Source organism: Schistocerca nitens, chromosome 6 (assembly GCF_023898315.1).
Source record: "Schistocerca nitens isolate TAMUIC-IGC-003100 chromosome 6, iqSchNite1.1, whole genome shotgun sequence".
Lineage (NCBI taxonomy): Eukaryota > Metazoa > Arthropoda > Insecta > Orthoptera > Acrididae > Schistocerca > Schistocerca nitens.
The window spans coordinates 183,953,733-183,964,720 of NC_064619.1; the positions used below are offsets into that span (position 1 = coordinate 183,953,733).

A 10,988-nucleotide genomic window follows, 5' to 3' on the forward strand; every position below is an offset into this window, starting at 1 on the left:
GGTCACTCCCTTCCCAGGTTCCTACCAGTGGCAATGCTGACACTCACCAGTGGCTGAAGCAACCGCAGGTAGCTGGTCGTAGGGCTTCACGGTCCTCCCAACTGGAAGAACCTAAGGAGCAGCCAGAGAAACCTAAAAATAAAAAGACCCACAAGAACCAAGGCACTGCAGTGGCACCCACACCACGACTACCTACAAGCTCTTTGTCTGAGGATGAGGTGGAGGTTCTGGTATCCACTGAGGACCTAGATCTTGGTGGGCCCTCAGACACAATGTATGTCGATCGCACAGGTACTCATCTGGTGGCAGCAGGTGACACTGAAGTGTTGAGTGCCTCATTCAGTGTTTCATGCCTTCCCAGTCTCACGATCATGTAATCATCCAGTGGAATGGTGGCAGTGTTTTCCACCGCCTGGCTGAGCTCTGGCAACTGTTAAGCTTTACACCCGCTTTCTTCATTGCCCTCCAGGAAACCTGGTTCCCGGCAATGCGGACCCTTGCCCTCCATGGCTATAACGGATATTACAGGAACCGTAGCGACTATAATAGAGTGACAGGCGGAGTTTGCATATACGAGGGTCGGTCAAAAAGTAATGCCTCCCATTTTTTTTTCTACTTAAAGAAATTAAGTTAAGTGACAAATTTGAATTTGGCGCCATTCCTCAAACCTTCTTCTGCAATCCACTGCAGTAGTAACTTTCTGTGTCAACAGGTGGCAGCACAGCAGAAGTTTGTAAGATGGCCGACATCGATGTTCGTTTGAGACAGCGTTGTGTGATTGAATTCTTGAATGCAGAAGGTGAAACGCCCATACGCATTCATGAAAGACTGAAGAAGGTGTATGGTGTTGTGACAGTGGATGTCAGCACTGTTAGACGATGGGTTCGTCGTTGTAAGGAAGCTGAAGGGCAAACACCGTTGACTGACGAAAAGCGGAGCGGCAGGCCGGTGAGTGCAGTGACTCCACACAACATTCAGCAAGTTGATGACATCATTCGTGGTGACCGTCGGGTGACTGCAGATGAAGTGTGTCGCATTATTTCTCTTAGTAAAGGCAGTGTGATCACGATTATTAAACAATTGGGGTACTCAAAAGTTTGTGCACGGTGGGTTCCAAGAATGTTAACCAATCAGAATAAAGAGGCAAGGAAAACAATAGCCTCCCAACACTTGCAGCGCTTCCGTTTGGAGGGAGATGAGTTTCTGAAAAAAATTGTGACCGGGGACGAAACATGGGTGCATTTTTTTGAACCCGAATCAAAGAGGCAGTCAATGGAGTGGCGTCACACAAGCTCGCCGAGGAAGAAAAAATTCAAAACTGTGCGATCGGCAGGGAAAGTTATGGCAACAGTTTTCTGGGATACAGAGGGTGTGATTCTGGTTGATTTTTTGGAGCAGGGATGCACAATAAATTCTGTTCAATACGTCACAACCCTCAAAAAACTTAAAGCACGTCTTCAGCGAGTTCGCCCAACAAAATCAATGGCAGATGTTCTTCTTTTGCATGACAATGCAAGACCACACACCAGTCGTCACACCTCTGACGAGATTGTCAAAATTGGATGGGAAGTTTTGCCTCATCCCCCATACAGCCCTGACCTGGCACCATCAGACTTCCATCTGTTCGGGCCACTAAAAGAAGCTCATCGTGGGATTCATTTTGAAGATGAGGAGGCCGTCAAAACATCCGTGCGTCAATGGCTTAGGAAGCAGAGCTGTGATTTTTACCGTGCTGGGATACATGCCCTTGTTCAAAGATGGACCAAAACTGTAGAGATGGGCGGAGATTACATTGAAAAATGACAAAATGATCCTCAATGTTGTGGTTTTCAACCTATGTAATTGCATTTAAATTTCCTGACAATTAAACGTAGAAAAAAAAATAGGAGGCATTACTTTTTGACTGACCCTCGTATGTCCTGAACTCAGTAAGTAGTGAACATGTGCCCCTTTCAAACCCCTCTTTAAGCTGTGACTGTCGGGATAAGGATGACACAAGAAATCCTTCCACAGTGTATATCTTCCTCCAGATGGTGCAGTAACCCTGAACTTATTGGCTGCACTGATTGATCAACTCCCTAAACCTTTCCTACTTTTGGGAGATTTTAACACGCATAACCCCTTGTGGGGTGGCACCATACTTACTGGCCAAGGTAGGAATGTCGAAAATTTACTGTCACATCTCGACCTCTGCTTCTTAAATACAGGTGCCCCCACACATTTCAGTATGGCACATGGAACATATTCAGCCATTGATCTCTTTGTTTGCAGTCCTGGCCTTCTCCCATCTATCCATTGGAGAGCACACGACAACCTGTGTGGTAGTGACCACTTCCCCGTCTTCCTGTCGCTATTCAACATCATGCCCATGGACCCCTACCCAGATGGGCTTTAAACAAGGCAGACTGGGTAGCCTTCAACTCTGCTGTCACCGTTGAATCTCCCCCATGTGTTGCTATCGATGTTGTGACTGAGCAGGTCACTACAACAATAGTTTCTGAGGCAGATAATGTGATCCCTCATTCTCTGTGATGTCCCTTGGTGAAAGACAGTCCCTTGGTGGTCGCTGGATGTCGCTGAGGCAATTAAAGAGCTTCGGCGAGCTCTTAAGCGACGTAAGTGGCACCCTTCCCTAGAGCAACTGACGACGGAAACGGGAGTGTTGGGAGAAGTATGTGTCAACCATTGGGTGCCATACATCTCCTTCCCAAGACTGGTCAAAGATCAGACGTTTTTTTGGGTACCAGACCCCAACAGGTGTCCCTGGCATTAACATCAATTTTTGGACAACATGGTTGTGTAGATGAAGCAGCAATTACTATGATTAATCAATTATTCAAAAACAGTCTTAATTGCATTTATTATTATTATTATTATTATTATTATACTGCCAACCAGTTTCAACTCAACGTAGGTGTCATCTTCTGGGTGTTTACACCATTGGTCGACTGCTGGTGGGGTCACTCCTGTCTACATAGTTTCCTGCTGTTATGTAGACAGGAGTGACACCACCAGCAGTCGACCAATGGTGTAAACGCCCAGAAGATGACCCCTACGTCGGGTTGAAACCGGTTGGCGGTATAATAATAATAATAAATGTGATTAAGACTGTTTTTGAATAATTGGTTAACATCAATGGCATGCTCTCTACCGACGCAAATGCAATTCCCAAAGACTTTGCTGACACTATGCTCAAGCATCTGCATTGGAGAAGTACCCCCAGCCTTTTGCGCCCTCCAACGGTGGATGGTTAGGAAAATCCTCTCATTCACTACATGCTACAGGGAACACTATAACGCCCCATTCACAGAGTGCGAGCTCCTCAGTGCCCATGCACAATGCTCCGACACAGCTCCTGGGTCGGATTGGATCCACAGCCTGATGATTAAACATCTCAACTGGATCTGGTGCGATGGTGTCTTTTCATCACAATGGTGGGAGAGCACCATCATTCTGGTGCTTAAACCCAGTAAAAATCCGCTTGATGTGGATATCTATCGACCCATCATCCTCACCAACGTTGTTTGTAAGCTGCTGGAGTGTGTGGTGTGTTGGCGGTTGTGTTGGGTCCTGGAGTCTTGTGGCCTACTGGCTTCATGTTAGCGCGGCTTCCCCCAGGGGCACTCTACCACTGAAATCTTGTGTCCCTCGAATCTGCCTTCCGAACAGCGTTTTCCAGACACCAACACCTTGTTGCCATCTTTTTTTGACTTACATAAAGCATACGACACAACCTAGCGACATCATATCCTTCCTACATTGTATGAGTGAGGTCTCTGAGGCCCTCTCCCGATTTGTATCCAAAACTTCCTGTCACTCTGTACTTTCCGTGTCCAAGTTGGTGACTCTCATAGTCCCCCCATATTCAGGAGAATGGTGTTCCGCAGGGCTCCATATTGAGTATATCTCTAGTTTTAGTGGCCATTAACGGCCTAGCAGCAGCTGTAGGGCTGTCGCTCTCCCCTTCTCTGTATGTGGGTGACTTCAACCACGAAGTTGTGTCTCATGAACTTCTGTCGGCATCATACTGTTCATCTGGAACCTGAACTTTATGTTAATGACGATCCTCACTGTGTAATAGAGATATATCGATTCACAGGACTGGTTTTAATGCCCGATTGGCTTGGCTACCTCACCTTCATCAGCTTAAGCGGAAGTGCTGGCAGCACCTCAATGCCCTCCTCTGCCTGAGCAACACCAACTGGGGTGCAGATTGCTCTACTCTGCTGCAGTTCTACAAAGCCCTTGCTCAATCCTGCCTTGACTACAGGTGTCTGGTTTACGGTTTGGCAGCGCCCTCAGCGTTGCATGTACTTGATCCTGTGCACCACTGTGGCATTTTCCCAGCGACTGGAGCTTTTAGAACGATTCCGATAACCAGTGTCCTGGTGGACGTCGGAGTCCCTCCATTGAAGGTTAGGCATGCACAACTGCTCGCCAGTTACGTTGCATACGTTCGTAGTTCTCCTGCGCATCTGAATTACCGTCTCCTTTTCCCAATCATGGCGGTTCATCTCCCGCATTGTCGGCCCGTCTGTCTGAACTGGAGTCCTTCCCTTTACCACCTCTCATCCAGGTCCATCCGCATACACCTCCATGGTGTACACATAGGCCGCAGATTCTTCTGGACCTTTCGCTTGGCCCTAAGGACTCCGTTAACCCTGCAGCTCTCTGCTATGACTTCCTCTTGATTCTCGACATGTACCGGGGCCATGAAGTTGTTTACACCAACGGCTCGATGGCTGACGTTGACGTAGGCTTTGTGTATGTTCTTGGAGGACATATTGAACAGCACTCCTTGCCAGATGGCTGCAGTGTTTTCACTGCAGAGCTGGTGGCCATATCTTGTGCTACTGAGCACATCCGCTCATGCCCTGGCGAGTCATTTCTCCTGTGTACTGACTCCTTGAGCAGCCTACAAGCTATCAACCAGTGCTACCCTCGCCATCCTTTCTTAGCATCCATTCAAGAGTCCATGTATGCCCTGGAATGGTCCCGTCATTTAGTGTTGTTTGTGTGGACCCCAGGACACACTGAAATCCCAGGCAACGAACTTACTGACAGGGTGGCCAAACAGGCTACGCGGATACCGCTTCTGGAGATGGGCATCTCCAAAACTGACCTGCGTTGTGTCTTACACTACATGGTTTTTTGGCTATGGGAGACGGAATGGCATAGCAGTCAGCACAACAAACTGCGTGTCATTAAGGAGACTACGATTGTGTGGAAGTCTTTCATGCGGTCCCCTCACAGGGAATCAGTTGTCCTCTGCCAGCTCCACGTTGGCCATAAGTGGTTAACGCATGGTTACCTCCTCCGTTGTGGCTACCGTGCTGGATATCAGGTGCAAATGAGCTAAGAAGTCGGTTATCGTCAACAGCGCAGAAAGCAATACTGCACAGAGGATGGAGGAAAATGCACCTAGGAGGGTGACCTCGCCCAACAGCTGGAGAAGAAGTGGAAGTACAGATCCACATCGATGAAGGATGCGAGAGGTCTCAGTACAAGATGGACACTATGCACCATGTAAGGCACTCTTCCCCAATTGGCTCACTCTTTGGGAAAATTTTGAAAAATGGAGGGCCTATTCTAGCACCCGGACCTGCAGGGGGAAATGAGAAGTGGTATTTATGCTCCACACAGGACATCACGCTGCCTCATACCTTCTTGATACAGAGGTTTTCCTTTCTGTGGAGGCAGTTGGCTTCTTGCACAGGGGAGTTGGATTGTCTAGAATGTCTTTCCTGTGTTTTAAGTTCTAATACATCAGCACATATTGTAAACCTACTTATGAAACACTGCAGCATGAGAATCATTTCCCCTCCAACTATCTCCCTCTGACTGCAAGAAGTGATCCTCAAATGGTTCCTTTGAGCCAATATTAAAGGCCAAATATTACACATGCAGAAGAGTTCATGATCAAACAAAACAGGTGCTATGTGGTCTGTCTTTAGGCTTCGAGGTTCTCCTCATAAGAGCTATGTAATGCCCCCTTTCCTCACATTTCTCATAGTTGATCTTATAACATATGTTCATTATATGCATAAAAATTGTCAGAGACTTGTCTGTTATGTAATATACATTTTTTGAATTCACCTGGCTGTTTCAGTTATTTAAAACAAAAAGTGCACTAAATATGGAGCAGAAATAGAGCTTGGACTACACTACAGATAAATCTGCTACGACAACTTTAAGTTCATGTTCGTAAGGATCGTAGTTGAGTCAGACTCAGTAGCAATAAAATGCGGCAATACATTATGAAGCGACACAGAATCATAAGCAATTTGAAGGACCAGTGACAAAAAAATACACACACACACACACACACACACACACACACACACACACACACACACACACACACACACACGAGTCAGCAAGAGAGACTGTTGAGACAAAAGCTAATGATGGAATCTGTACTTCCATTATGGAGCAGGATAGGAATGACTGCCAAAATGCCTCTGTGTGCATTGTAATTGACCTGATCTTATTTTCAATGTCCTAGCAGTTGTAATTTGCAGGGGGCTGTAAAGTATTCCTTGATTCCTCACTTAATACTGGCCCCTGAAACATGTTAAATAGACTCTTATGGGATAACTGATGTTTATCTGCAACCATTTGCCCGTTGAAGGTTTTTTTAAAAAAAAAAAAACAACAGTGCCCTACTTTGTGTCATACAGTGTTCCATCATTTACCATGTGTAGTATGCATCCCCTATACTTCAGGAATATTCCAAAAAGAGTTAGTTCGTACGAAACCTCTTCTGAAGACTGACTATTTTTTCAGTATGCAACCAATGAATCAAGGCCTGTCATACACTTCACCTACGACTGAGTCTACATGATCATCACATTTTATTTCCCACACCCAAATATTTGTATTAGTTAACTGATTCTAATCGTGACTCATTGATTTTATAGAATTTTTCGATATGATACTTCATTTTTGCTTGTGGTAAGTGCACAATTTTACATTTATGAACATTTAAACAAATTTTCAATCTTAGCACTGCTCTGAAAACTTATGAGAAGATTTTGGCAACTTTTTCAAAAGTAGCAGTTTTTCATTACAAATACCTGTATGATCTGTCAAATGTCTGAGATTACTATTACTATTCTCTGCTAGATTATCACAAAACACAAACAGTAAAAGATCTCATGATATACTTTCCTGGACCCATGCCTTACAGTACTTCTGCATCTATTGAAAACTCTTCATCCAAAACAACACGCTGCATCTTCTTTATCATGAAACCCTCAACCCAGGCACAAATTTAATTTGACAGCTCACAGGCGGTGTTTTTGTTCATAAGCTTTGGGTGATACTGAACCAAAAGATTTTCAGAATTGAAGGAATACTGCTTCCACCTATTGCTTTTACCATGGCTTTTAAGGTGCCACGTGAAAAAACCAAGTTAGGTTTTGTATGACTTACGTATCTGGAATCCATGCTGGTTGACATGATGTAGGTAGTTCTGTTCAAAATTCCTTATTACGTATGAGTTCAGAATGTGTTCCAAGACTCTACAACAGAAGATGTCAATAGGTGTTTGGCAGAAGTATTGTGGGCCACTTACGCTACCCATTTTGTTTATGGTGAGGCCTGTAAGAGTTTTCAAAAAATGGGTACAGCTTCTGATTCAAGATATCTGTAGTATACCAAGATTAAAAAAATAAAAAAAAAAAAAAAATACGGGCTAGTCCAGATGGAAAATTCTGTGTGGAATCTGATTCAGTTTTAACAATTTCAGTTGCTTCTTAGTGTCACAGTGCTAATATCAGTATATAACTCACGTTTTCAATGGTGTGAGAATTAAACTTGGATAGTACTCTACGATCTACCTTCATAATTGAATATCTGAAAGTGGAGTTCAATATTTCCTTCTGCCTCAAGCTAGCCTCTATCTGGGCTCCTGTATCACACATTAGTATCTGAGCATGGACTTTCATGCTACTGGTAGCCTTTGCATATAACCAGAATTATATGGGTTTTATGAGGCCTTTTCATAAAATTCTGTTATAGTCATCAAAGGATTCACATATTTCCATTTTGACATTTCATTCTGCATATAAACTACTTGTCTATAGCCCTACACTTTTCTTTACAAGACTAACAGACGATATCGGGGAGGGCAGTACAAAAGGTCAGAGATTTGTTTTACCCAGGAAGAGTGTCACAGAAATGCTGATGAAACTGAACTGGCAGATTGTTGACGATAGATGCAAACTATGCTGAGAAAGCTTCCTTACAAAGCTTCAAGAACTGGCTTTAAATGATATCTCTAGGAATATACTACAAAACCCTATATATTGTTCTCTTAAGGATCGTGAAGAGAAGCAGATTAATTGCGGCACACACACACACACACACACACACACACACACACACACACACACACAGGCATGTAAACAATATTCAAACAAACACTCTTCCTGTGCTCCATACGTGAATGGAATGGGAAAAAACCCTAATAAATGGTACAGTGAGGGCTACCCTCTGCTATTCACTTCACAGTGTTTTGCAAACTATAAAGATAGATGTAGCTGCATACAATGGAGGGTATATTCCATTATGAATTGTTCCACTAGGTACATATCTATCCAGTGCTTGTTTCTCTATTTTTCTAAACTAGAGCTACAGTTCCTCTACATGATCCTACCAAGTGCTAAATCTTTCGACTTATTCCACGAGATATGAAACAAAACAATTTCATGCAATTTACTGAATATTTAGGTCTTCCTACTTCTTTAGTTGCCATTTGTACTTTGGTAATCATAGTCGCTACTGCCTCTTGGTCAGTTATAGCTGACATCTTTACTGTAGAGGTTAGGTTAAATCAAACTGAACTTTATTTGATCCTGTAGGATTACACTATATACAGCAAAAGTGTATGTAAAATAGAACTCACCAAAAACAGAAAACATTCACTGTCAGTTATATCTTAAGGAGCAACCATTCTGATTACACTCTCTATCATCATTGATTATAAAGAACAACATACACAAATTTATGTTAGCAAATACCCTTTAACACTGTAAAATTCCTTTTCAGTAACATAGTCTTTAAGTTTCTTCGGAAAGTTTGTGTCATCTACATTATGGTGCAGGTTTCTAGGCAGACCTTCTCTTTAAAGCTTTGCCTATCGGTGGGATCTGCTTTGCATATATCGTTCTTCCACCATGTGCTGTAGGTAAGTACATTAGCATTTGTAATCTGCTCTGTATTGTATTTGTTGCCACTGTATCTAATATGTTTTTGTCATGACTGTGTTTCAACAGTGTGCAACCAACTACAGATTGTGGTGCACATTGGAACAAATAATGCCCGACATCTACGCTCCAAGGTCATACTTGGATCAAATAGGTAACATGTGCACTACACATCAAGGCAGCTACGCAAGTAACTGACTGTGTATGGTCTGCAAAGAATGACATTTTACAATAGGCAATTCTCAACTCAATACAGTTAACGATAGCTGTAGGAAACCCATATATATCAGTATAAGATCCAAATAAATGCCTCCTGCAGATGAGCATACGAAAATTCTAGAGGATAATTGCTGAAGCATTCGCAATATAGTCCTAGAGTTTGAAGTGCCTCTAAAAAGCACTTAAGTTCACATAATATTAGGCACAGAAAGCTGAGAAAAGTGACACTAAAAATAGCGAGATCTATGTGGAAAATTTAAGCATATTCTGAATGGATAGTAAAATGAGAAATGGAAGTGGCATTTTTCTCACAGGAGGCAAGAAATTCATATCCACCGAGACAAAAATTGAAGCCCCAAGTGAGACTGTTTAGGCAAGACTCAATACCAGGGGTGGGCAAAAAGTTATGACAGAGTCCTTCTATCAGCCACCTGATTTTCCTCCTGTTGAAAACGAAGACTTTAGAGAAAATGTCAGTTCACTTGTACCTAAATTCCCTAATAATACTGTAATCATTGGAAGAGACTTTAATCATCAAACAATCAGTTTGAATAATTATAGTTTTGTTAGTGATAGACATGTGAAACATTAATAAAGGCCTTCTCTGACAAGTACCCTGAAAAAATAGTTTGGAAAACTACTCATGATGGAAATAGGTTTAATGGCAACAAACAGACCTGACCTCTTTGAAGGATATCCACATTGAAACTGGTATCAGTTACGACGACATAGTTATAGCAACAATGCATATTAAAACACAAAATGCAACTAAAACAAGCAGAAAGATTTATATATTCAGCAAACTAGACAGTGACACAATAGTGTCACACACCAATGAGGAACTTTAAACTTTTAGCTCAGGACAAGAGCATCTAAAGGAAATACTGCTGAAATTTAAAACTATAGTTGACCATGCACTGGATAGATATGTATCCAGTAGAAGAGTTCATAATGGAAAATATCCTAAATGGAATACGCTCACTGTAAAGAAACTTCTAAAGAAACAGAGACTACTGTGTAACAGATGTAAAACAAAGCACAGGGATATAGATAAAGAGTGTTGCTGAATGCAACATGTTTGGCAGTCAAGAAAGCAATGCGTGAAGCCTTTAGTGTGTCGCGGGATATTTTGCCAAGCGCGTGACTTAAAAGTATGTACGAGTTCATAAAGTAAATTTGCGTCCAATTATTGATTGCTTACCTTTACTCTGCAAATCAGAAAGCAGGGCTACGAAGCATACCCCTACTGTCAGCAGTTACATTCTCAGCGTAACCTGGTTCTTTAAAACAACTAAAATACTACAAATGACAGGCAGTAACAAGTTCGTTTAACCAGCCACATCCACTAACCATAACAAACATCATTTCATAATACTTGTATACCTCGACTTGAAACTGGCGGCACAAAATACAAATATGTCACACCAATCGTTTAATCACAAACATCTCTGATACGTGTAACACAGTTTTTAGCATCTCTTTTTTTTTTGTATACGTTGGAAGAATAAAACGCGAATGTGATTAATAAATTGAAAGTGACAGCAGAAATGATTTCCTTGA

General features: G+C 42.5%; 1 protein-coding gene across 4 annotated transcripts in view; it reads right to left on the reverse strand.

Annotated features, from left to right (window-relative positions):
- LOC126262288 (TBC1 domain family member 31) overlaps positions 1-10,939 on the reverse strand; it is a 296,133-nt gene extending 285,194 nt beyond the window's left edge. For all 4 annotated transcript variants that reach the window (XM_049958811.1, XM_049958808.1, XM_049958809.1 and 1 more), the window contains exon 1: positions 10,630-10,939. The gene's annotated coding sequence lies outside the window, so the exon portion shown is untranslated. The remainder of the gene's footprint in view (positions 1-10,629) is intronic.
- Positions 10,940-10,988: the final 49 nt, after the last annotated feature.